This window comes from Chinchilla lanigera, unplaced genomic scaffold (assembly GCF_000276665.1).
Source record: "Chinchilla lanigera isolate Chin_1 unplaced genomic scaffold, ChiLan1.0 scaffold00059, whole genome shotgun sequence".
NCBI classification, from domain to species: Eukaryota; Metazoa; Chordata; class Mammalia; order Rodentia; family Chinchillidae; genus Chinchilla; species Chinchilla lanigera.
This window is the reverse complement of record NW_004955460.1, coordinates 11,242,450-11,267,068: the sequence shown is the minus strand read 5'-3', so window position 1 is coordinate 11,267,068 and position 24,619 is coordinate 11,242,450. Positions and strand designations below refer to the sequence as shown.

The 24,619-nt window shown below is 47.9% G+C and overlaps 1 long non-coding RNA gene across 2 annotated transcripts in view; it reads right to left on the bottom strand.

Moving 5' to 3' along the window:
- LOC102010037 overlaps nucleotides 1-6,629 on the bottom strand; it is a 39,798-nt gene extending 33,169 nt beyond the window's left edge. For both annotated transcript variants that reach the window (XR_001236536.1, XR_263060.1), the window contains exon 1: nucleotides 6,246-6,629. This is a non-coding gene — a long non-coding RNA (uncharacterized LOC102010037). The remainder of the gene's footprint in view (nucleotides 1-6,245) is intronic.
- Nucleotides 6,630-24,619: the final 17,990 nt, after the last annotated feature.

Here is a 24,619-nt window from a genome sequence, read left to right as displayed (position 1 = left end):
CATCCATGCTGGGAAAGGAGCCTGCCTGGCCCCCTCTCCCACACCCCCGCAACTCTGCAGATGCCTGGCAGTGGAGCAAGGCCTCTACCCCATTTTCTGAATGATAAAGCTGGGCAGACTAGCTCAGTGGCCCTAAAGTACAGGGCGCTGTTTTTAGAAACTAAATAAATCTACATGTATCCAATCTCCAAAACACATCTTGTTCAATGATGCTTCAAGGAGAGGACGTTTTGCTTTGGAATACTGATGCTGGGCAGAGCTTCTCCTGCAGCGGGCGGACGAGGATGTTATAGCCTTCGGTGATGGGAGGCGGCAGGCAGGGCAGACAGGGCCCTGGACACATTTTTGTGAAGATGTGTAGTTCTGCTTCAGGACACTGATGCCAGAATAAGAATAGCTCAAAGAATACGACTCTGGCTTCTCGGAACAAATGGAAGCTATCTCCCAGTGAATGACTGGAACGCAGTTGCTACAGTGTAGTCTCTAGCCCCTGACACTGCTGGGAAGTGGTGGAACCATTACAAGGTGCAGCTGATGGCACGAAGTGAAATCACTGAGGGCACGGCCTTGAAGGGGATATTGGGTCCCTGGCCCATCCCCGTGTCTCTGCTTTATAGTCGCCATGAGTTGAGCTGCTTGGCTCCACCACACATGCCCTGCCATGATGCATGAGCCGCCACAGGCCCAGAGTGATAGAGCCAAGTGACCCTGGACAGAAACCTCTGGAACCATGAGCCCAAATAATCTCTCCTTCTTTTAAGTTGATTGTCTCAGGTATTTTGTCACAGCAACAGAAAGTCGATGCAACAATTCAGCTCATTACCTGAATCATCCTCTCTTTCAATTTGATGCTGGTTGTTAGATTCTAAAACTACTTTGGCTATGGTATCTACAGTAAATGTACAGTAAACCACACATGGCTGGAATGTAGAATTCAGCGAATTTTACATTTCTCCCATGTACCACCAATAAAATCAAGACATAGACATTTCTAGCTTCTTCCAGAAAGTTCCTCTTCTTCTTTCCTAATTTTCTACCACCCCACGCCACCCCAACAGCTCTATGACTATAGCCCAGCATCGCCTGGTTTTGAATTGCAGACAACTGTGATACTTGTGATAGTGTCCTAGATGCCTCAGTTTTCTGGGCCCCATGCCCGGCATTGTGCTATGAACTCTGCTGGCACAGTGTATCACTGCAGCCCATCCACTCCATGGCTGGCATTTCATACTCTGCATGTACCAGAATTTATCTTCCCTTTCTGTCATGGATAGTACTGGGGGCTTTCCAGTTTGGCATGATTATGATTAAAAGTGCTACAAATATTCTTGCACCTATCTTTGCGTGGGCATATACCATCATGTTTCTTGGATGGACACTCAGGAGGGAAACCATTGGTCCATGGCGGGGGTGACTTTACCAGGAGCTTCGTCACTGCTTCCAGAGTGCCAAATGCAACCTGCACCCTCTCCTCCAAGGCATGAGTGATGGTAGGTGCTCCTCATCTTGTGGGTGTCCCAGCTGCCACCAGTCTGGTGGGGAGGTGGCACCAGGCTCTGGTAGTCTTAGTCTGCATTTCCCTAGTAGCAGGCAGTATTCACTTCACTACCTTGTCTTTCTCCACATTGGTGTACTCTCCTTCACAGGTCCCATTCCTGTCTGTCCACCTCTGCAAACCCCTTCTAACATTGACCCTTCTGACTCACGCCTGTGTTCTCCTGCGCCTATTGAAGAAGCAGCCAGCGGCAATGGCAGATGGACCCCCAGGGTCCCGCACTGACTTCCCCAAAGTCCACATGCACATCATAGAACTGAGTTCTGCGTCCTCACGGTGTTTGCACAGTCTGTGCACTGCGGCCCTCAGCTTTGGATTCACCCAGTGCATCTGACACCTGCTGGGCTTGGGGCTCAGGAGTTGGCTGGCTGATGGGTTATGAGATTCCAGGATCCTCTTGATCTCTTTGCTGCCTCTGCCTTATGACCTTAAATGTTAAGTCATCTTTCCCGACTCTGGGTGTTTTGTTTGTTTGTTTGTTCTAATGGTACTAGAGATGGAACCCAGGGGATTCACACTGAGCTACATTCTTTTTATTTATCCTATTTATTTTTTATTTTTGGACATGGCCTTCCTAAGTTACCCAAGCTGGGCTTGAACTTGTCATCCTCCTGCCTCAACCTCCCAGAGTATTGGGATTACAGGAGTATGCCACTGTGCCTGGCTCAACTCAGGGTTTCGGGACTGAGGGTCACCCCTACACCTCCTCTGGTGTGGACTCTCATTCCACTTTGTTCAGAGACCTCAGGCTGCTGTAGCTGCCATGTGAGATGATGCATGGGGAAGACATTTGTAAACTTTGGCCAAAAAGATAAAGACAACGCTCCGTGTCGTGAGAACAACTTCTCCACGTAACACAATGTGGTTTGAAAGTGGGTTCAAAGAGAAAAAGCACTTCCCACGCAGGCCCAGTGATTCCAGTTCTCCAGGATCTCTGGCCTCACACCCATGGGAATAACAATTTGCCAAGCAAGCATCACAAATATATGTGTGTTTACTTATTTATGAAGCATTCCATGTACACTGCACAAATATATTATGTACATAATAAAGCATACTCCAAAAATAAGTATTTTTTACAGGATAAAATAAAAATACAATAAAGGGAAGATTTTAAGACCTTTTTGTGTGCCACTAAGGATTGTAGATGGGGAAGGCCAAGCTGTTTATGAGAGGTTCTTGGGTGAACGATGAGGTGCTCAGGAAAAGCATTTCGTCAAGAGCATTGCTGTCTTGTTACTGTTCGTTGTTCTTCACCCGACTCTTGTCCTCATGTTTCTAACTCCCCCTGGAGCCCTGTCCCTTTGTCATCCTGACCGGCCACATCACAACCCAGGGCTCACAAGCAGCACTCCCAGAGGGGGTCAGGGTGGGCTCTAGGTGGTGCCGGCCTTGACTTGAGGATTTACCTCCTGCCCACTGTGTGATCCCAGGCCAGTGTCTCACTTCTGATTCCTGCTCTGAAAATGGTGGTGAGGGTCAGGGAGACTTGTGTGGGATTGAACAGGGGCTGGGAGGTCCCAGCACAGAGAACATGGAAACCCTAGACATGTGGCAACCACTGTTCCATCCACAATCACTCATGTTCTAGTTCTTCTGGAAAAGGGATATGTGGAGAATTTTCACATCTCTAATGTCCCCCCTACTGTAATTTGAATGCATCCTCCTAGAATTCATGTGTTAGAGATATAGCCCGAAATTCATCTATTAATGGTCTTTGGAACTGGAGCTCTGGGAAGGTTACCAGGATCAGATGAGGTCAGGAGAATGGTGCCGCTATCGAGGTATTAGTGGCTTCCTAAGGAGAGGACCTGCACCAGCACACTTGCTTTGTCTCACCCCAGATGCTGTCTGCCACAATGCAACAAGAAGGATCTTGCCAGATGCTCTTGGACTTCCTAGCCTCTGGAACCATGAGCTAAGTAAACCTCTATTCTTTATAGACTGTCTAGACTGCAGTATTCAGTTACAGCCATGGAAAGTGGACTAACACACCTGGCATCCAGAACCCCATGGATCCCACACAGGGCTGGATCTGCTCTGGTCACCACACCACACATGAAGTCTCTGGGTGGTTTTTATTTCCCACTCCTTCTGATGAGTATCTACGGCTTTGCCTCACTGTCAGTAGAAGGGAAAAATGGTACAAGAGAACTTGTTCTTTTTAAAATTGTGTTCTTTTGAAACTGCCTAACTCTGTAACTTCTTCATGGCTTTGTAATTACTTTCTTGACCCCTATAACCACAAGAGCATAACTGAACATACAGGATGCCTGATTGTACCATTGTACCAAGCTTCATGAACTGATGAGCATTAATCTACCCTTGTAACCAGTGATCTCACCCTGCTAGCTAATCAGAAGAAGTGCTAGGCTGTTCTGTCTCGCCTTTGTACTTCCTGCTTGTGCATCATATAAAAGCCCTAGACCACCAGAGCTTGGGACTTGATATTCTGGAAATGATCCTGATTAGTGCCTATCAATGTAAATAAATCTGCCTCCAAATCCTGGGTGTCATTTTGGTGTTTCTGCTTGCTATTGCATCAGAAGGAAGAAGGTGGCTCTGCTGATTGGACAGGAGTTAGACTTCTTTGTGAATGTCACTAAGCATCTTGGGAGGAGCAACAAGTGGGTGGTAAGCACCATACCCATCCTCCAATGCCAGCATCCCCTAGCCACATTATCCAGATGCCAACCCAGGTCAATAGAGCCATGCAATTCCTGTTATACATGATGCTCCAAGCATCTGAGTTAGGAGCTGGTGCTGGGCTTTGTTTGACTGGGCTGAGTTGCCACTGCTGGGAGCCATTGAGTAGACACTTGGTAGCCATATGCTGCCAAGTCACAGACCATGACTACATAGTCACAGACCATCAGAGAAAGGAAAAGTGGCTGCAGCCCTAAAGTCCAGTGATAAGTGGGATGCCATCTCCTCCAGATAGGGCATCTGGACTCTTTGCACAGGGGACATCTGGAGAGGATCCATAAGAAGACCCCAGAGACCAATGCATGACATCCCAAAGGGATTGATTGTGGTGATCCCCATCTGTGTTCTACACTCTGATACTGAGCCCAAGATGTTCTATCCTGAAAGGTGAGAGAGATAGACACCCTAATTTCCAGTAACTTGCAAGGTAGGGTCACCATGGAACCTTTTATTATGAGGGAACATTTATAGACTGAAATGCCAGATTTTTGGTGCTCACTTGGGTGAGCTTGACAAACATATCTACCACAATAACCACCACACTAATCAAGATATGAGGTATTTTTATCACCCCAGAAAGTTCCCCTAAGCTCCCACCAAGACTCATCTCTATAAAATATAATCCTCTAATGTATCAGTTAGTTAAGGTTCACTAGAAGGACAGATTTAATATAATATAGAGAGAATTTACAAATTAGGCTTACAATGCCTATCTGCAGAGTCAGGGGTGGAAGAATGCAAAGGGCACTCTGCACATGGGAGAGCCAGAGGACCTAGTCAAAGCCAAAGATCTGGAACTCATTGCAGAGGTTGTGCAAGTCCACATCAGAAATCCAAAGGGTCTGCTTTGGAAGCCTGAGGAGTCTGTGTTGGAAGCTGAAGGAAGTGGAATGAACATCCAAATGTAAAGACTGGAGCTCCTCTGAGGAAGCAGAAATGAGCCTTCCTTCTTATTCCACCCAGGCTCCTATTAGTTGGTGTCACCCACACCCAGGGTGGGTCTTCCCCCTTCAGTTTGGGGCTCAGAAGTCAATCATACAGACACAGCTCAAACCATGCTCCACTAATCTGGTACACACTTCTTAATCCATTCAAGTTGACACCACAAGTAATTATTACATCCTGCTTAGATTTTTGTTTAACCCACTTCTTTCTCACTGAATGGCTCATTGTATGGCTGTACCTCGGCCTGCTTATCCATTCTCTCGGTGACAGATGTTGTCTCCAGTTTAGGGCTAAAACCAAGACTACCACCATGATCATTCTTGTGTAGGCCTCTGTGAATGGATGTCTTCATCTCTCTGAGGTAGATAGGTGAAGGTGGAAGCATGTTAGGATTTCTAAAAGACCCTTAGAAATGTGGCTTCCCACACAAACCCAGACGGCTCAGTCTGTTCTGTGTGGACACTAGTGTTAAAAGATAATCCGAATGCTCACCCAGATGCCAGTCAAGAGCATCCAACCCACTGTCACTGGCCAAGGAGGTTTATAATCTCCATTCACACACAGTGCTCAGAATTTAATTAGCTCTATTGAGGAACACGACACCAGGACCAGCTTATTGCAGCTGTAACATTGAGGGGTTTATGACCAGATATTAAAACCAAAGCCATAGGGAGACTGGCATGGAGCCAGACAAATCTGCAGCAAGAAGAGTAAAGATGCGTTGAAAATAAAATTTAATTTTCCAGCTGCGGTTATGAGCAAGTCCTACCCTGGCTTCACCGTAGGGTCACAGCCTAACAAATGAAGCAGAAGCCCAGAATGATAGTGCAGCCCTCAATGAGCAGCAGACTGTGGAAGATAGAGCAGCCCTGAGGTCTGGCTGGAGCGGTGGCCGGAGCACCTTTAGGAAGGATTTTAGGTCTGTCTCCTTTTTTGCATAAATCTTCATGTGCACCATCAGGGGGGTCACCTGGAATCTGTTTAACTAACTTGTTTTCTGCCACAGGTTGGGCACAGCAAGAATTAATTCCTTACTCACCCAGAGTGAGGATGTCACAGCCCCACCAGAACCAGCCTCAGAGGCCAAGCCTGTCCAGGGTTGAATTTGTGATCACTACAAGGTCCATGACGACCAACTCTAGCTTGGCTCCCAGGCTCCTTATCCCTCTCCCATTGGCTTTATGACATGGGGAAAAGCTGACCAGCATCATAAAGGGGCAGTCATGGTGGTGATGGCTACCTGCAAGTCAGGCTGAATCTATGTGACACCTTTCAGTGAGGACCAAGATTAGAGATACTTGATATGAAAACTGACAGTGCAAACCCATAAGCAGGCAGTCATACTTGGGGGCCCCACACCCATCACCAGTCACCCCTAAGAATCTGCAGGTTTTCCTATAAGCTAAAGAATTGAAGGCCCAGACCCCAAAGAGTGACTTTCCAGGTCCCCTGTGGTCATCCCAGTGGGCTTCAACTCAACTGAGAATTCCTGAGCAGGGTAATCGGGCCCTTGGCAGGAATATTATGCTTTATGAGAAATTTAGAAGGTCGCCCTGAGAATGGAATGGCCACATCCACAGAATGCTGGAAATCAAGATTCCAAAAAGTTGAACAACTCAATGGCCCTCAACTGAATAGATATAATAAAATGTGGTGTAGTCGTGCAGCGGAATATTACTTGGCAACAAAAGCCATGAAGTACTGACATATGTTACAACATGGATGAGCCTCACAAACATTCTGCTCAGTGAGAGAAGCCAGATTCAGTGAGCAAAGCCAGAAGGACCACATATTGTGTGATTCCACACATATGAAATGCCCAGAATAACCACCTCTGTAGAGAAAGAGATAAGTTGATGGCTGCCTTGATCTGAGGTAGTGGTGGATGCACCAGTTAATCTCAATTGTCAATTTGACTTGAGTTAAGCAACTCCTAGATAGGTGACTGGAACACGGATTATTCCACTGGTGTTCACGGCTGGATGTGCTGTTGGAGGTGGGGTCCAGTTGGAAGAAGTGGGGCCCAGCAGGAATAGGTGGTCATGGGGGCGAGCCTTGGGAGGGTGTGTGTCTTATGGATGCTCTTTCCCTGTGCTCCACTTCCTGGCCACCATGAACTGAGCAACTTTGCTCCCCTAGGCCCCTCTACCATGATGTTCTTGCCTTGCAGCCAGCTGACCACAGACTGAAACCTCCACAACCATGAGCCAAATAAACATCTCCTTAAATTATGGGAGTCAGGTATTTTGTCCCAGCAATGGGAAAGCTGAACAGTACAAGGAAACTGGAGAGTGAATGCTGAGAGATGTGGGACTTATTTTTTAGGTAATAAAAATGTTCCAATTTGGCTATGGTGATGGATGCACAGTTTTATAACCCTAAAAGCCACCAAGTTCTGCACTTTCAGTGGGTGAACTGTGTAGTATGTGAATTGCATCTCAATAAAATTGTTATAAATACTAATTGAATGAGCATAATCAATCCAACATCCTTTGCACTTGGGGATGAGAATTGCAGCAGTGACGATGGGGACATGAAGCTCCCACCTGCTCAGTTTTCCACCTTCATGAGCTCTACATGCCCCCCACATACCAAGAAAATGCAGCAATAATTGAGTTAGTGAGTGAAAACAAAGTTAGTTCCATTCCTTACATTGTCATATATCAAAATAAGCTCCAGATGGTCTAACAAGTTAAATACACACAAACTGAGCCAGACAACCAGAGAAAAATATAGGGAAGCTGCTGTGCTTTGGGTCTGGAGGGTCCCCAAAGGTCACACGCTAGGCACTTGGCTGCCTCTTGATGGGTTTTGAAAGGTGATTAGATGATGAAGGCTTTTACTTCAGCACTGGATTAACCCATCGGTGGAGTCATAATTGGATGGCCTTATTGGGGGATGATGGAATCTTCAGAAATGGAGCCTGGTTGAAGGCAGTGAGTAATGGGTATGTGACTTTGAGGACTATGTCTGGTCCTGTCCTACCCCCTCAGGCTCTCTTATTCTCTTTACTTCCTGCTGTCTTGAGGTGACCAGTTTTTCGCCCCACACATTTTCACCATGATGCTTCTGCTTCACCTCAAACAATGGATCTAGCCAGTCATGGACTGAAACCTCAGAAACTGTGAACCCACATTTTCCCCTTTAAATTGTTTCTCTCATGTACTTTGTCACATGACAGAAGCTAACATAAAGGCTCAAGGTAGAAAAGATTTTGTGGGCATAAAACAAGAAATGGCAGCAGAGACCAGCAAAATTGTCCAGAGACACTCAAACTAGAAAACAATGAACAAATTAAAAGTGGAAAGACAGACTCAGAATAGGGGCAAATGGATAAAAGATTGTGGTTTTGAAAACAATTTCTAAACGTGGAAAAATACATAGCTAGCCAACTGTTATGGTTCAGACCCTAAGTATTTCCCAAAGCCCCATATTCTCAAGGCTTGGTCACCACCCTGTGGTGTGGTGCTACTGAGAGGTGGTGAGTCCTTTAAGAGGTGGGGCCTAGCAAGAGGAAGTTAGGTCATTGGGCATTTGGCTTTGAAAGGGATATTGGGACCCTGGGTTCTTCTGTCTTTTTCTTGGTTCCTGGCTGCCATGCGGTGAAGAGTTCCCTTTGCCATTCTGCCATGATGTTCTGTCTCATCACAGACCTCAAAACCATGGAGCCAAGTAGCCATGGACTGGACACTCTAAAACCATGAACAAAAATAAACATGTCATCTTTCAAGTTTTTTTCTCAGGTATTTTATCACAGTAACAGAAAGCTGAGTGACAAACCAGTATATAAAATATAGTACTTATTAATAATAAAATTATAAATTAATGGAAAAATGAGATGTTAAAACATCAGATTGTGGAGGCTTGAAAAGAGTGTAACATACAGGAGAAGTACTGTGGAATAATGCTCACCTTCACAGTAGAAGAGAGAATCCCAAAATATTTGTTGAGCACATTTGGGATTTAAGTACCCAAAGCTCACATAACGTTCATACCTTTGACTGTGGAGCCTCCTTTACAATTCATCCTCTAGTATCAATTAAATGAATACGCACACAAATTTATGCACAGACCATAATTTGTAGCAACTAGAAATGGGGACCCTCCCACATATGTAAAACTAAGCAAACAATTAAACAGATCAGTATAAATTTGTATGATAAATTATATGTATCAATTAAAAAGCTACTGCCTAGGCATGGGGAAATATAAGGAATGAAGCATTAGCAGCACACAAAATCCCATGCACTGCAGATCTTAATTCAGAAATAAATAAATAAATAAATACACAGACACCCGCAGACTAAATACTGCTAGTGGCTGCCATGTAGTAGGCACTCAATTAATATGATACAATGTTGGAAAATGAAGTTGAAAGAAATGTACCAAAATATAAACACTGCTCCCTTGGGAGGGGTGATTTGGGTAATATTTATTTTGCCCATGATTTTGTCTAACTTCTCTAGCGTCCACACAAATTATCCTTATGCTCAGAAAAATAACATCATTAAATCTTAAAATGTTATAGAGATAGAGAGTGAGATCAAAACACAAAACTGTTCATCACATTTAACAACTAGGTGAAGACAAACCATCAAATAAAAATCCAGGTAAAACACAAATGGGCACAGAGGTGTTGGGAGACCGACCCAGGAACCAAGCTCACTCCAGCTATCTGTACCCTTTAGCTTCAAAACGAGAGTTAATTTTCAGTTCATTGTCTCTGTGTGGAATAAAAGCCTAAACTGTTGCCCACAACAGAAGCATTTCAGTGGGTTTTCACTGTTTCGATTCCCAGGCAATAATCCACCATCCCTTCCACGAGCAGGTTATCGCCGCTGGCTTGTAACAGGTGGAAAATCGCTGCCATTTCGTCAAAAATTGCAAGACCCTCTCAGAGGCAAGCGTGTCCCCGCGCACCCCACGGGCAGGTGCAGGCTCTTCAAGGCCACTCACTCCCCCCCTGCAAAGTCCTCAAACCCTCGTCTTCCGCATTTGCATTTGGCTGTGCCCAACCCCGATTGCTTCGTACCCTGGCCACCAGTGTAATCACGGCAAATGCAAAAGGCTGTGGTCGTCCTTAATAATGCACAAAATGGCCCAAATTTCTGGAGAGTGAGGATATAAAAGTGGAACACTGAAACGCTACCACCCCCTCTGTTAGAGAGCCAGGATGTCGCAGCCTCTCCCCATAAGAGCTGAAACGATCCGGCGAGCAGCTGAGGCACTCGTAATAAAGAAGATTTGGGGTCGCTTCTGAGCCAAGCAAAATAATGCAATTCGTATTAACCACCTGCATTATAAACCCAGAGCCATTCTGTCTGCTTTATCCCAACACCTACCCCAGATCTGTTTTCTCCCCGCCACTCAGATTTACATTTATGAGCCTAAAACTCTGATTTCAAACTCTAGGTATTTGGCAAAATGCAAAACAACTTGGTAACCATAGCAGCCTTCCAATGAGGGGCTGTGTGGAAGGTAAGCTGCCCAGACCCGGCTGGTAAAATCCACACCTGCCAGCATTCACGCCTTCCCCCAGCGCTCCCTTTGTCCCTCCCAAAGGGGCAGAGGGTTGGCTTGTGACCCTGTAACAAGGTCACATTTTCTCACTGCTCCAGATTTTGCTCGTGACCCTGGAGATCAGGATTTGAAAACAGATTCGACAGGAATAAAAATATTGGTGTTGACTCAGGTTCGCCGACGTCCCTTTGCATGCATTCCCCCAGAGGAGTCCTGTACGGCACCTGTGCGACAGAATGACACACTTTGTGTGGGTGTCGCTGGTGTCCCCATTCTCTCACTCCACACCTGGCCACTGCACATATTGGTGTCACCTGTCTGTCCCAAGGCAACTACCTCAGGAGACACTGGCTAGCGGCTGGACTCCACCCCTGCACTGGGAGAGGTACGCAGGACTTAGAAAGCTGTCCGTTTTCTGTGACGATAAAGAGGCTCCCTGCAGGGCCCAGAACACTGCAAGTGACGGTACCCCCAGGATCCGGCTATCTCATAAATTTGGGGAAATGTCAGAAGTTTAAATAGAATATGCCACCTCCCTTTTCAGTTTGGAATGACCACAGGAATGTCAGGGATACATCCACGTCCCCGGTTGTAGTCATTCACTCTGATAGCTCACGGATCGGAGGCAGGAACACAGCTGAGGCTCTGCGCCCTTCAGGCTTCAGTGGAACTGGCCCCCGGAGGCCACCCTTTGCATAGGTCACAGTGAAACAGCGGCCCCCGGAGCTGTGTGCCCAGGCAGCCTTAGGTCATAACCTCCATCCTTCAGGGGGCATCTATGTCCACAGCCACCACTAAGAGTGGCCTTTAACCAGGCCACCCAGGGGGAATTCAGAATGTGCCACAGACCTACGGGATCTCACTTACACTAATGCAGGCTTTCCTGCAAGTGTTGGACCAACGACGACATGACATGCACCAAAACATGAGCTCATCCTGAATGTCACAACCTCTCCGCGCACAAAACTCTGATGTGGCACCTGTCACAGCCTGTTCACACCAGCATTCTGTTCATCACATCCTTTTCTGGTGCAAAGTAGAGATATTTGTAGCCATAGCAAAGGGACCATGTGAACCAGCCGGAATCCTGTGTTAATCCCTGTTGCTTTTTTTTGTTTTGTTTTGTTTGGCATTACTAGGGATTGAGCCCAGGGCCTTCACCATGAGCATATCCCCAAGCCTTTTTTATTTTTATTTTGAGACAGAATCTCACTAAGTTCCAGGCTGCCCTCAAACTTGTGATCTTCCTGCCTCAGCCTCCTGGAGTGCTGGGATTACAGACATGCACCATCATGCCCAGCTTTTTATAAACAGCTTTATTGAGGTATAATTAACATGCCAACCAATTCAGCATTTAAAATGTACAATTCAATGGTTTTGAGTATATCTGCAGTTTTGCAGCCACCAACAAATCTAATTTCAGGACGGTTTCATCTCCCTGGAAAGAGACTCTTATGTACATTAGATCTCACTCTCCACAACCCTTCCTCCCCAGCCGGAGGCAATGGCATATCTACTTTCTGTCTCTAGATTCCTTGCTCTAGGCTTTACATATAAATGGGACCATACAATATGTGGGATGTTGTAACTAGCTTCTTTCATTTAGCATAATATTTTTTGAGGTTCATCCATATTGTAGCATGTGTCAGGACTTCATTCCATTTTGTAGCTGAAAAATATTCCAGCGCACGAATATGGCACATATATTGCTTAACATTTCCTCCCTGGATATACATTTGGGCTGCCTCCACCTTCTAGCTGTTACCAGAGAGGCTGCGGCGAGCTTTGGTATACAAGTTTTTGTATCTTCATTTCTGCTGGGTTTGTATCTAGGAGCTGAGCTGTTGGACTAAGACTAACTCTAAGTTTAGCATTTTGAGGAACTGCCAAGGTGTTTAAAAAGTAACCAAACCACTTTACATTCCCACCAGCAATGCCTCAGGGCCTGGGTCTCTCAGCGTCTTTGCCAACCTCTGTTCTTTTGTTCTGTCTTTATGACCAGCGCCAAATAGAGGGTGGGAAGTGATATCTTCTTGTGGTTTGGGTTTCTGCTTCCCGCAGGAAAATGATGGGAAAGAGCCTTTTCCTGTGCTCTTTGGCCATTTATACTTTCTTCAGAGAAGCATCTATTCAGATCCTTTGCTCATTTTTTTCCAAAATGGAATGATAAGAACTTTAACATATTTGGATAGTCAGATGTAAATTTGCAAACATTTTCTCTTAGTTTGTGGATTGCCTTTTCACTTTCTTGATAATTTTAAGTGCAGAATATTTAATTTCACTGAAGTCCAATTTATCTACATTTCTTTTCATTGCTTGTGCTTTTGGTACCATCTCTAAGAAAACATGATCCAACCCAACGTCTTGAAGACTTGCCCTGTGTTTTCTCATCTTCTTCAAAAGGTTTTGTTTTGCCTTTTATTTTGGTCTGTTATTGTTGTTTATAGTTCTAGGGATTGAACCTAGGGCCTTTGCTCTGAGCTACATCCCCATCCTTTTTTACTTTTAATTTTGAGATAGGGTCTCACTGAGTTACTAAGTTGCCCAGGCTAGGCCAGAACTCATGATCCTCCCGCTTCAGCTTCTCAGAGTATTGGAATTACAGGCATGCACAGCCGCGCTTGGCCTCAGGCGTTTTATTATAGTTTTAGCGCTCATCTTTTGGACTCTGTCCTATGACCATTTGAATTAACTCTCGTGTACGACATGCGGAACGGTAGGCTTCATTCTTTTGCACGTGGCTCTTAGTTGGTCAGTGCCGTTTTTTAAAGGGACTTCTTTCCCACTGAGTTGCCTTCTCACCCTTTCAAAAACCAGCTGACCACAGCCTAAACCTTTCTTTCCAAACTCTTGATTCCATCCCCGTGATCTGTGTGTCTGCCCTTATTTCAGTACAGCATTAGCTTGATTCCTGCAGCTCTGTGCTGAGCTTCAAAATGGGCCAAGTGTCAGTGCTTGCTTTTATTCTGCTTCTCAGGAGTGTGTTGGTTACTTGGAGTCCCTTGCGTTTTTCTTATGAATTTTAGTGTCCGTGTGTTAATATGGGAAAACAAGCTGGCGATTCTGACAGGGGTTGTGCGGACCCTGTGGATCCACTGGAGAGTAACAATCTCATCTCCCACCCTGGGTCTGAGATGTCTCCCACTCATTTATTTCCATCTTCTATCATCTCTTCCAACAATGCTTTGGAGTTTAAAATGTCCAAGTTGTGCTTGTTAATCTTATTCCTAAGTATTTGCTTCTTTTTAGTAACACCGTAAAATGAATTGCTTTTCTTAGTTGTATTTTAGTGTGTTCTCAATTTCATTTTCACCTACAAAGGGACGCTTCATTACCACAGTTTAAATCATATGCTTTGTGCATATCTCCATCTAATTTTGCTTTATTTATTTTTGTGGCACTGGGGATTGAACCCAGGGCCTTCAAACTGAGCTACAACTGCAGCCCATTTTTATTTTATTTTGAGAGAGGGTCTCCCAGAGCTGCTAAATTTCCCAGATTGGGCTCTAACTTTTAACCCTCCTGCCTCAGGCTCCCAGGGTTCTGGGAATACAGGTGTATTCCCAGAAAAGGATTATTCAGGTTCCTTTACATAACTTGAAAGACACTGGCAGTTGGGCATGGTGGTGTAATCCCAGCACTGAGGGAGGCTAAGGCAGGACAACAGCAGGTCTGAGCCCAGCGGCCCTCCCCATCACCATCACCCAACTCGGTGTCCGTGCACCTCCATGCTGGACTCTAGCCCAGAGCGCTGGGAAGTGGGACCCTGCTTGCCACGCTGCGAGGGCAGGCTGAGACGGCTGTGGCTTAGCATCTCCTGTGTTACACATGACCACTTCTTCCCTGACACCGCTGTTACCATGGGCGATGGGGCTCAGGACAGGTTCCGAGGTTCACCTGGTGCATGATGAGCAAAGAATTGGAGGAGGCGCGGCGGCCACGGGAAAACAGCACTGTCTATTAGGGCGATAGTCCTCTCAGAGTGAGCGGGCTCCTCCTGGTGGGAAGGAAAAGGGCACAGGTATGGACAGCATGGGGTTTAGGGACTGAAAATGTTGCCCCGGGCCTGGGGCACCTCCCACTGGGTCTTGCAGAGTGTGATTGACAGACAGGGTGCTGGGTCCAGTCAGCTGTGTCTACTGCGCATGTCCTTTCCCAGGAGCCCCTCTTTATAATTGGATGCATGAGATGCAGTCCGTATGCGTGACCCTCCAAGGCCCTCCTGGTGAAGAAAGGTTACTGCAGGTCATTCCAGCAGGTCTGGCATGCACACATCCTGTTTTCGGATTTTGGAATTTTCCAGGGCAGGCTTTGCTTTTCTTAGCTCTGCCTCCAGGTAGTAAACCCTAGGACAGAGATCAGGGGTTGGCCCTGGGGCGCTGCTCAGGTTCGGGTGAGTGGAGGGGAACAGCCCCATAGCCCCAGTTACACTATCTCTGTTACTGTCAGTGGCCTCAGATGCTACGACTCCAAGAGGGGAGGGGACAGCGCGTGCGGGTAAGTGCTGTCTGTCCCCATCCTGGGCAGTTTCCCACGGAGGCGCAGGAGCCTGAGCTTCGTGCCGTGAGCTGCCCCTGGAAAATGAGCATCTCCTGCATGGATGTGGAGTCACTACAGTCCCCTCAGCGGCACAGACCTTTACCCCCTAAATTGTATTTGGGCCTCAGGGGGTCCCAGAGTGTGGGTATCACTATGGGCCCCCAGCTTCTCCAAAGATATTAGGATCCAAAGCTGGTTCAGAGCCAGTGAAGTGACTTTAAATATGAACAGCTGATGGGGAGGACAAACCTCTGTCCTCACCCCCTGGGACCCCACAGGCCTCCTGACCATCGCAGCCTCACCCGAAGCCCCAGAACCTCAGCAGGCTTCTGGAAGAAGGGATAGCAACACAGAGACGCCTGCAGCTGTGCTCCATGGGCCAGGCGAGGATGGGGACTCAAAGACAAAGTTGATTTGAGAATGATAAAGACTCGGGCATTTCTAGCTCACCAAGCTACGGATGGAGATTCCTGGCCACACGTGCCCAGTAATAAATAGTAAACCCTCATAAAAAGACTTCTACGAAATATACAGGGCTGCCAAAGCCAGGGAGTCTTATTCAGCCAAATGATTACAGCTGGAGTTTTATCTCTAAGTGACTTTTTAGCATTATGTTGTCACCTATAATAAGTAGCTTTTCTTGTGCAAGTGCTAGAAGATCCTAATTGGGCCCGGAGAAGGAATTTTTCACACGTTTCAGGAGGGAAGGGACGAGCGGCATATGCAGTTACACTAATGGTTTCATTTTTTAAGACACTGAGTATTGTTTATGTGATGTTCTTATTTTATTGCGCGCAGACTAACAATCACTCATGCCCTGTAGAAAGCCGCAGTCGGGCTGTGCGTTTCATTTCCTGGCGGCTCTGGGCCTCTAGGACTGGTTTTCCTCTCCCCCGCTGAGGTCAATAACCAGCTCTGATGTGGCTCTTGCTAGATTGGTTTGTTGTGGTCAGTCTTCCCTCTCTCCCTGCGTTAACTGTATCTCCAAATGAATGCGGAGGTGAACAGCAGCGCTGATTCCAATAGCAGAAAATCGCGTTTCTCACCTGGACTCTCGGCCCCCCTCTCAGCCAGGTCAGATCCATTTAGCCCTTTGGCTGGGCAGGGCGGAGACTAGGGCAGCACTTCCTATGCTGACTTCCAAATCCAGAACTAATGTAAGGGGAAAAGCTTCACAGGGTTCTCAGTCCCTTACCTCAAAATTGTCCTTCCCATTACGGAGGAGCTAAATTTCTCTCTTCCGTCTTCTAGGAATTTTTTTTTTCCCTGTACTGGGGATTAAACCCAGGGCCTTCACAGTGAGCTACATCCCCAGCCCTTTTTGGTTTTGATTTTGAGACAGAGTGTCACTGAGTTGCCCGGGTTGGACATGAGCTTGCAATCCTCCCTCCTCAGCCTCCCAGAATGCTGGAACTGCAAGTGTGTACCACCATGGCACGAGCTTTGTTCTCTATTAATGGTCATTAATAAAACAAAGGCCATCAGATGGGTCCATAGTGGTGCTCATCAGATTTAAACTCTGTGGAGAGGAAGGGAGTTGTCATGTCTGCCATCCAGGTCATAGGCAAGGCTAAATCAATGAAATTCACACAGGGCCGCAGACTTCCGTGGTCACACCACAGATATGAAGTGCAATCAAAATATACGGTGAATATTCAATTTTAAAAATTACTAGAGCAAAAGACACATGGCCATGAATTCCCCTCAAAATCCTCCCCTGGCTTCATACCCACTTATCCCATCATTCTTGCCACTTTCTGAAGCAGTTCTGGAAGTCTTCTTTCCTAAGTGTTTTTACCAGGTGTGTTCAAAAGAATCTAATGCATGCTGCTGCTGCCTGCCATCCGATAGAAAGGTAGGCTCGTAAAAACATGACAGTGTGTCCTCATCCACCAAATTCATCCCATGGGGCATCTGGCTCTTCCCTAAAATCAAAATAACCATGGAAGGGAAATATTTTGAATCGATTCAGGACATCAAGGCAGCCATGACAGTGCAACTAAAGACATTCATGAAAGAGGACTTCTAGAACTGCTCAAGAAAGTGCCAAGTATGATGAGATAAGTGTGCTCAAAACAAGGGGAAGAATCCAGGGATGGTGGCACATGCCTGTAATCCCAGCACTTGGGAGGCTGAGGCAGGAGGATTGCCAGAAGTTCATGGCCAGCCGGGCTACATAGTGAATTCAAGGCCAGCCTGAACAATGTAGCAAAACCTGTCTCAAAAAAAGAGCGAGGAGGATTTTGAGAGGGATTGATGGCGATGGGTTTTTTACTGTAACAATTTTTAAAAATTCAAACATTCACCATATTTTTCCATCATTCCTCAAAGTGAGAACATGTCCTTCCACTTTTACAATCACATTTCTGAGCTGGGGATGGTGGTGCCTGCCACTAATTCCAGCACTCGGCGGGGGCGGGGGGGGGGTGCTGAAACAGGAAAATCATAATTTCCAGTTCAGCCTAAGTGACTTAGGCTGACTTAGAGAGACCCTGTCTCAAAACAAAAAAGGGTTGGGGATGTAATTCAATGCAAAGGCCCTGGATTCAGTCCCCAGTTTTGCAAAAGAAAAAATAATTATAATCACATTTCCATCTTTTGAGGCCCACCCCTGCTACACCACGAAGTGGGGCACCCCTTCTGCATCCCAAAATCCCTGTCACCACGGCATCGTACCAGCCTGGCCTCCCTCAGAGCATCTACAGTCGATTCTCATTATTTTCAGAAATTATGTCCTATAAAGTCCCATGAATACTAAGTTATTGAATCCTGAGCCTCGTTCCTAAGAGAACCCAAGGTTGCAGTCCTTCGAGCTGCTGGGGGCAATGATTTTCTCATGGATCAATAGGTAGTCTTGTTTTATGTCTCTGTTTAAATACACCTTACTTAACACGCGCTGTTCATCCATTCGCATGGAACAGTGACACCCGCCGGCCTGCAGGAAGCTCGGGAGGCCGCGGCCCCTGCACCAGCTAGGCTGGCCCGGCCGCACCAGCGCTGCGCTCCAGGCCGTGTGACACAGCGAGCCCAGCGAAGAGCACACAGGTGTCAAGGCTGTGGCACTGGCTAGACAGAAAAAGTCACTACTGTGCAACCTGCGAGCTGAAACAAGAGGACAGAGCGTGGCCTCATCCAGCCTCAGTGATGCCATGCACCTTGGTGACAAAAAGTTCTCTCCTCTGCAGGCACCTGTGTCACCTCCCACATTGGCCTGTGACTGGGGTCATCTATAATAAGTACCATTTCTTGTGCAGATGCTAGAAGATCTTAATTGGGCTCTGGCAAAACACTGAGGAGAGAATCCTTGGTCCTAGACCTCCTTGTCCCCCAACCCCTCGCAACCTCACCGTTTTTGTCCCAGCATCCATGTGCTTCGGCCACCCGAGCGGGCCAGGCAGTCATGCACGGGAGTGGATTTTCCCCCAGTGCTGGGAGTGCCGTGGTGGGGCCGGCACCCGAGCCTCTCCCGGGTAGCCACCATTTTCTCCCTGTGTCCCACCCCGCTGTCCTCCGTGCGTCTCTGTCCTGACGGCTTCTCCTCACAGGACCCAGACAGATTGGACTCCCTCCACCCCAGAGGCCCCATCTCCCCCTCAATCACCCTGACAGCCCTGCCTCCAAGCGTGACCACATTCAGCAGTGCTGGGGGTGGGATTTAACGCACAAAGTTGGGTGCCCTGTCCAGCTCTCCTAGGCCACAGACCTTGATAAGACACAGGTTCCCTGTCTCCACGAAAGGTGTCAGGCTCTCAGGCTCCCCTCCCAGAGCTTCCATGTTGCACTGTAAGTGGGAAAGGAGGAGCGAATGAGAAAAGCAGGGCATCGTTCTCATAGAGGGGCTCAGGTCACCAGGCTCTGACCCGGAGCAAAGCAGGTGGGGTGCAGGTGCCTCTCAGGTGAAGGCCACATCCTCAGGAGACCAGGGAGAGCGCAGCGCACCCACACTGAGCTAGTCAGGGCTCGTGTCCTGTACGAGCACCGGGGCCCTGAGCCTTTGGGTAGCCCTGGAGGTGATGGCTGCCCTGCTTGACTGCGTAAGGATGAGACCACAGCAAGGGCACCCAGGGATGCCTATTTCTCTGCCTCCTAATGGTCAGAAGCCCCAGGCCAGACCAGCTGCTCAAATCAAGCAATCAAACTGGACCTGCCACCTCTGTGACCCACCCAGACACCAAGGAGTGTGCTTTCCTGACCTCCCAGGTGTCTCTCAAGTGAGCCTGGGTGACAGAAGATTAACCACCACTGGGACAAATGAGCCATGACACAGCTGTGTGACACCCAGGCCAACTTCTTGCTGCTGAAGCCTGACCTTGCTCCACGATGTTTGTGCCACATTCTACCAGACCTAGGGAGCCTGCTTAAGAGTCTTTGCCATGAAATTATCATGCTGGAGCAGAAACTATAAGGAATTTGGAGTCAGCCAGTTCTGAAAATGTTCTAGCTCTGCTCTGCTACCTCACGGTTTTAATTACTTTTCTCTTGTTGCTGAGACAAAATAGCCAACACCTACAAGCTAACGGAGGAAAGGCTTATTTAGCTCACAGTTTGTGGAGGTTTCAGTCCATAATGAGCTAGCTCAAGGCAGGGTGGCACATGGCAGAGGGGCAACAGTTCATGGCAGTGAAAGTCAGCAAAGGCAACAAGAGAGCGGAGACAAGCCTCTTTCTGTCCCTTACACTGTATCCGGTCTACCGGGATTAGGGCGGTGCCAATCCAATCAGGGGACTGATCCAGGAATCACCTACCCTTAATCCTAGCATTGAACCATGAATCAATCTCACAGCACAGACTCTGCCATCTGCAAAAAAGCCCCATCTAAAACTACATGAGGCTTTGGGTAGACATCTATTCACAAACTATAACACTTACCATGCGTGTATTTGGCTGTAATTAAGGGAAAACTTGAATAAGGTATATTAAAAATGGGGGTTATTTTTCTCACAGGAATCTAGGAATAGGCAGTTTCTGGTGTTGCTTGAACTACTTTACTAACATTTTTTTGTTTTTTTTTTTGTTTGTTTGTTTTTGGAACTCAGAATCAAACTCAGGACCTTGCACTTGCCAGGCAGGCACTTTGCCACTGAGCTATATTCCTGGCCTTACCTATTTTAATAATGTTATTGGGGACCCAGGCTATGTAAACTCTGAGACTTATGACATTTTGTTTTTGGTTTGTTTTGGCCTGCTGGTTACAAAATAGCTACAGTAGTACCAGACATCACATCTGCTATTAAGGCAATGAAAAGGAAAGGGCGAGAATTCATGCTAGCTACATCTTTAATTTTTTTTGTTTTTCATTTTTAATACAAAAATGCCCTACCAGGAATTTTGCTCAATCTCTCAATCTTTCCCTTAGGTCTCATGGGTGAGACCTGAATCACACAACTTCCCTTAGTCACAGGAGAGGCTGGGGACTCAGAAAGGAGCTTTGTCATAATTGTCTTGAATAATCACAATCGTCACTGTGAACAATCACAATCATCACAATCACAATCACTTGGGGTCAGATACATTAAAACTTTTACCCAGGAAGAGGGACCAAAGGAGCTTAGGTACCCAGAGCTCCTGCCATGGCCACCCGGCCAGCATAACACCTCAGGGACTTTGAGCTGGCCACCTGCACCCTACACGCCAGTTATATTGTTTGTGAAATGGAGCAGCACTGCACGCTCCCGGGGTCCCAAATAAATGGATGAGTCCCAGAGGCAGTGGGTGCCTCCTTCACCTGCATTGCTCTTGGAGTATCTGAGGGGCCTGGCACACACATCCTGGGGACACGGGAACCCCACGGCTCTGGCCTACTGCCCCGCTATCTGCTTCTAGGAGGGAGCAGCCCCAGACACTGGAGAGTGACCACACAGTCCCCAGGCTAGAGATCCTGACAGAGGACAGCTGTGGCCCTGACTGCTCTGTCAGCTGCACCTGGCACCGTGGGTGAGCCATGTCACTGCCCTGCAGAGCTGCCTGTGCCGGGGACACTTGCCTCACAAGTCCTAGTGGCTCCTCTGCAATATGTTCCTTGGAGTCATCAGGGCTGGGCTAAGACGGCAGCCACAGTGGCATCACCTTGGCCGTAGAAGATGCGTCCCCTCCTCATCTGACTGCACTGCTGTCCCTGTCTGAATCGGTGCTTGCTGCAGCCGCTGCACCCCACAGAAATCCTTTACCAGCAAATCCCAGGAGAGTATAATCCCCAAATAGAGTGACTCACTCAATAATCCATGGCTTTCAGGATGTGCAAAGCTGCGTGCGGACATTTTTCTATGTCTCCTGGAAATCATACCAAAGGAACGGGGAGAAGTTTAAAACCCCATAAACTCCGTTTCTGGGGAAACCAGGAGACAGAGTCCCAGGACTCCGGCGTGCGTGTCCAGATGAGCAAAAAGGCTGGGTTGAGCACAGCAGTGTGAGACAGGGGAGGCAGAGAAGGAGTAGGGGTCCAGGGCAGCCAGGTGCACCTGGGAGGGAGGTGGCCACTGGCCACTGGACACCCGCACCCATTGTCTATGGTGACACAGCCACGGGACCCAGGGAGAGGCGTGCAGTGTGGCAGAAGCACTTCAGAATGCCAGGGTGTATATTGGCCCAAGGAAGCCAAGGGGCAGCACATGCAGGGTGGAGCAGGCTCACCAAGGACCGCCCCCCACTACACTGGACAGGGGCAGCTCCTAGGCTTGGACCAAGGCCGCCTCAGCCACTTCCCGCCAGCAGCTCCCACACAGCATCGCTGGTCTTCCCGTCTCTCTTCTCCCTCCTCCTCTCTCTTCTCTGCAGTGCTAGAGATTGAACCCAGGACCCTCGCACTGAGCTATCTCCCCAGCACTTGTTTTTTATTTTTTGAGACAAGGTCTTGCTAAGTCACTAAGTTGCTTAGAGTTGGCTTGAAGTTTCGATCTCCCTGCCTCAGCCTCCCAGAGTGCTGGGATCAGTTCCCTATTTGATGTGCGTTGACAAGTGCATAACCTGTCACCAAACCCCTTCCAAGATACGGAGCTCATCCTCACTCCAAATCATTCCTTCATGCCCTCGCCAGGCCATCCCCAACCCGACCCAAGCCCAGAAGCAACACTTTACCGGGTTCTGGTAACTACAGGGATGTTTTGTTCTGGAATTTTGCCCTGATGGACACTGTCACCAGCCTCCTTCGAGTGGAACGAGGTCTGTGGGACTCGACTGCTGCAGGCGCAGTGGCAGCACGGCCAGATGAAGCAGAACGTAGAGCCCGTACACGGCGCCACTGGGTTGGTGTGAGGGCTCGTCCTTCTGATCTGAGGAGCATGAGAAGGAAAAGTGGCTCTGAGGCAAGCCGGAGGATGGCTCCACTGTGCCTGGGACCCGCCACCACCAGGTCTACTCCACCTCTTTAGATATGGAGGCTCTGGCTGGGATTTTGTCTGGGGAGAGGAAAAGTTTCTCCTACTCAACAACCCGTAAGGGCCAGAGCTGAGAACGGCCGGGCGCGCTCACAGGTAGGGGCTTCTGCACCGAGCTAGGCCCTTCGCGCTCAGAAGTTTGGGGTGTAGAAAATCAATGTGCAAACTTTCCGCCCCATGAGCTCTGCAGCCCCCTGGGCCTTCACACGCCCCCCCCAAGTGGGGCCGGGAGAATCACACTGATGGACGAATGTGCAGCGTGTACTGGGGGGTCACCCAGCAAACGGCTGCATGAGTCTGCACTGTCAGGGTTTTCTGGGCAAGCTGTCTGGAAACCTGGGGCCTTGAGAAAAATGAGCTTTGGCAGTGAGTTAGTGGTGGCATCGATGGCGTATGCAGCCCAGAGCCCCTGCCCCAGGGCGAAGACAGGGGGGGACCTCAGGGATGTCAGCTTCTTGGGCCCCCACCAAGGCGTGCTGTGGGGACTTAGGCTCATGAGGCCTCCCAGTAGCCCCACACAGGCTGCTGAGCCAGTGGCACTGGTGCTGCTAGCCCCACCCCATGTCCCTATGTAAATGTTTATGAGGGATGCACTGGGGAGGAGGCAGGGCATTTGCATAGAGAAGCTCGTGTCTCCTGACTGCCACTCAAGCACCCAGGTTCTCTCCCTGTTGTTGCTCCCCAGGCACCCAGAGCCCCGTCCACAGCAGACATGGTAGAAGACATAGGTTTCTCTGTGCAGCCCCAAGCAGGACTTAAATTAACCAACTGGCTTTTTATGTTTACTTGTGACTCTGTCCAATGCCTTGGCCGATTGTCTGGAAGTGGGTGACAGATTCATTGTAAGTGAACCTCTGTGAGTCACTAATCCCTGTTAAAACCTGTAATGGTGGATAAAGCTGGAAAGCCTCAAAGGACTAGACAAGATCACAGTCAAGGACACCTGGATCAGATCTCAACTAGATAAAGACTTTAGCCTCAGGTGTCTCATTCCTGGGTGAATTAACTTAATCCTTCTTAAGGATTAATTTAATACCTTACTTGGAGAAGTCCTTGAGTAATTCCGTTCTTCTTGAGTAATTCCCTCCCTTCTTCTGATAATCAAATAAATACAGGCCACCCAGAAAAGGTCTTGGTCTTAGCCCTGAGAGAATCTCGAATTCTGTGAGAGGGCTTTGATCCTCCTGGAGCCCTGAAATCATTCAATTTTTTTTTTTTTTTTTTTTTTTTTAGCCTTCACCTTACACTCATTTGGGAGACTGTGGATCTGATCAGCCTACAATAATTAGGGGATATATTAACCTGATAGATGTCCCTATCCCCAGCCCCTGGGAAGTGCAGACCTAGTGATTGTCCCCACGATGCTGTCCTTTGCAGACTGTTGTGTGACATAGTCATGCAGGTTGCAGCCTTTTGAACCCACCCTTTCCCCTCCACACAATGTGGTGGAGACTCACTGTGGCATCACCTGCATCAATCCCTTATTCATGTTTTCTTTTTCGGTTTTCTATTGGGGGTAAAAACACACGACATAAAATTTGCCACTGTAGTCATTTCTAAGTGCATGGTCCAGGGGTAGCAAATGCATTCATACTCGGGTGGGACCAATTCTTCCCATCTTGTGGAACTGAAATTCTGTCCCCTCCCTTCCCCTCTGCAGCCCCTGGCAGCCAGCATTCTGCTTTCTCTCTACCACTCCGACTGCTCCAGGAACCCTACAATATTTGTCCCTTTGTGCCTGGCTTATTCTTCACTAAGGACCGCATCCTGAAGGTTGGCCCATGTGACAGCAGGTGTCCAATTCCTTCCTTTTCTAAGGCAGAGGGACAGCCCATCATTCACCCTGGCCCATCCTGTTCACCCATTCATCTGCCAGTGCATGCTGTAGGTACACATCACGTGAGCACATTTATGATGACCAACTCCAGGGTAGAACAGCAGCACCTCTCCTTCAAAAGCTCTCATTTCAGGAAGTGCTAGC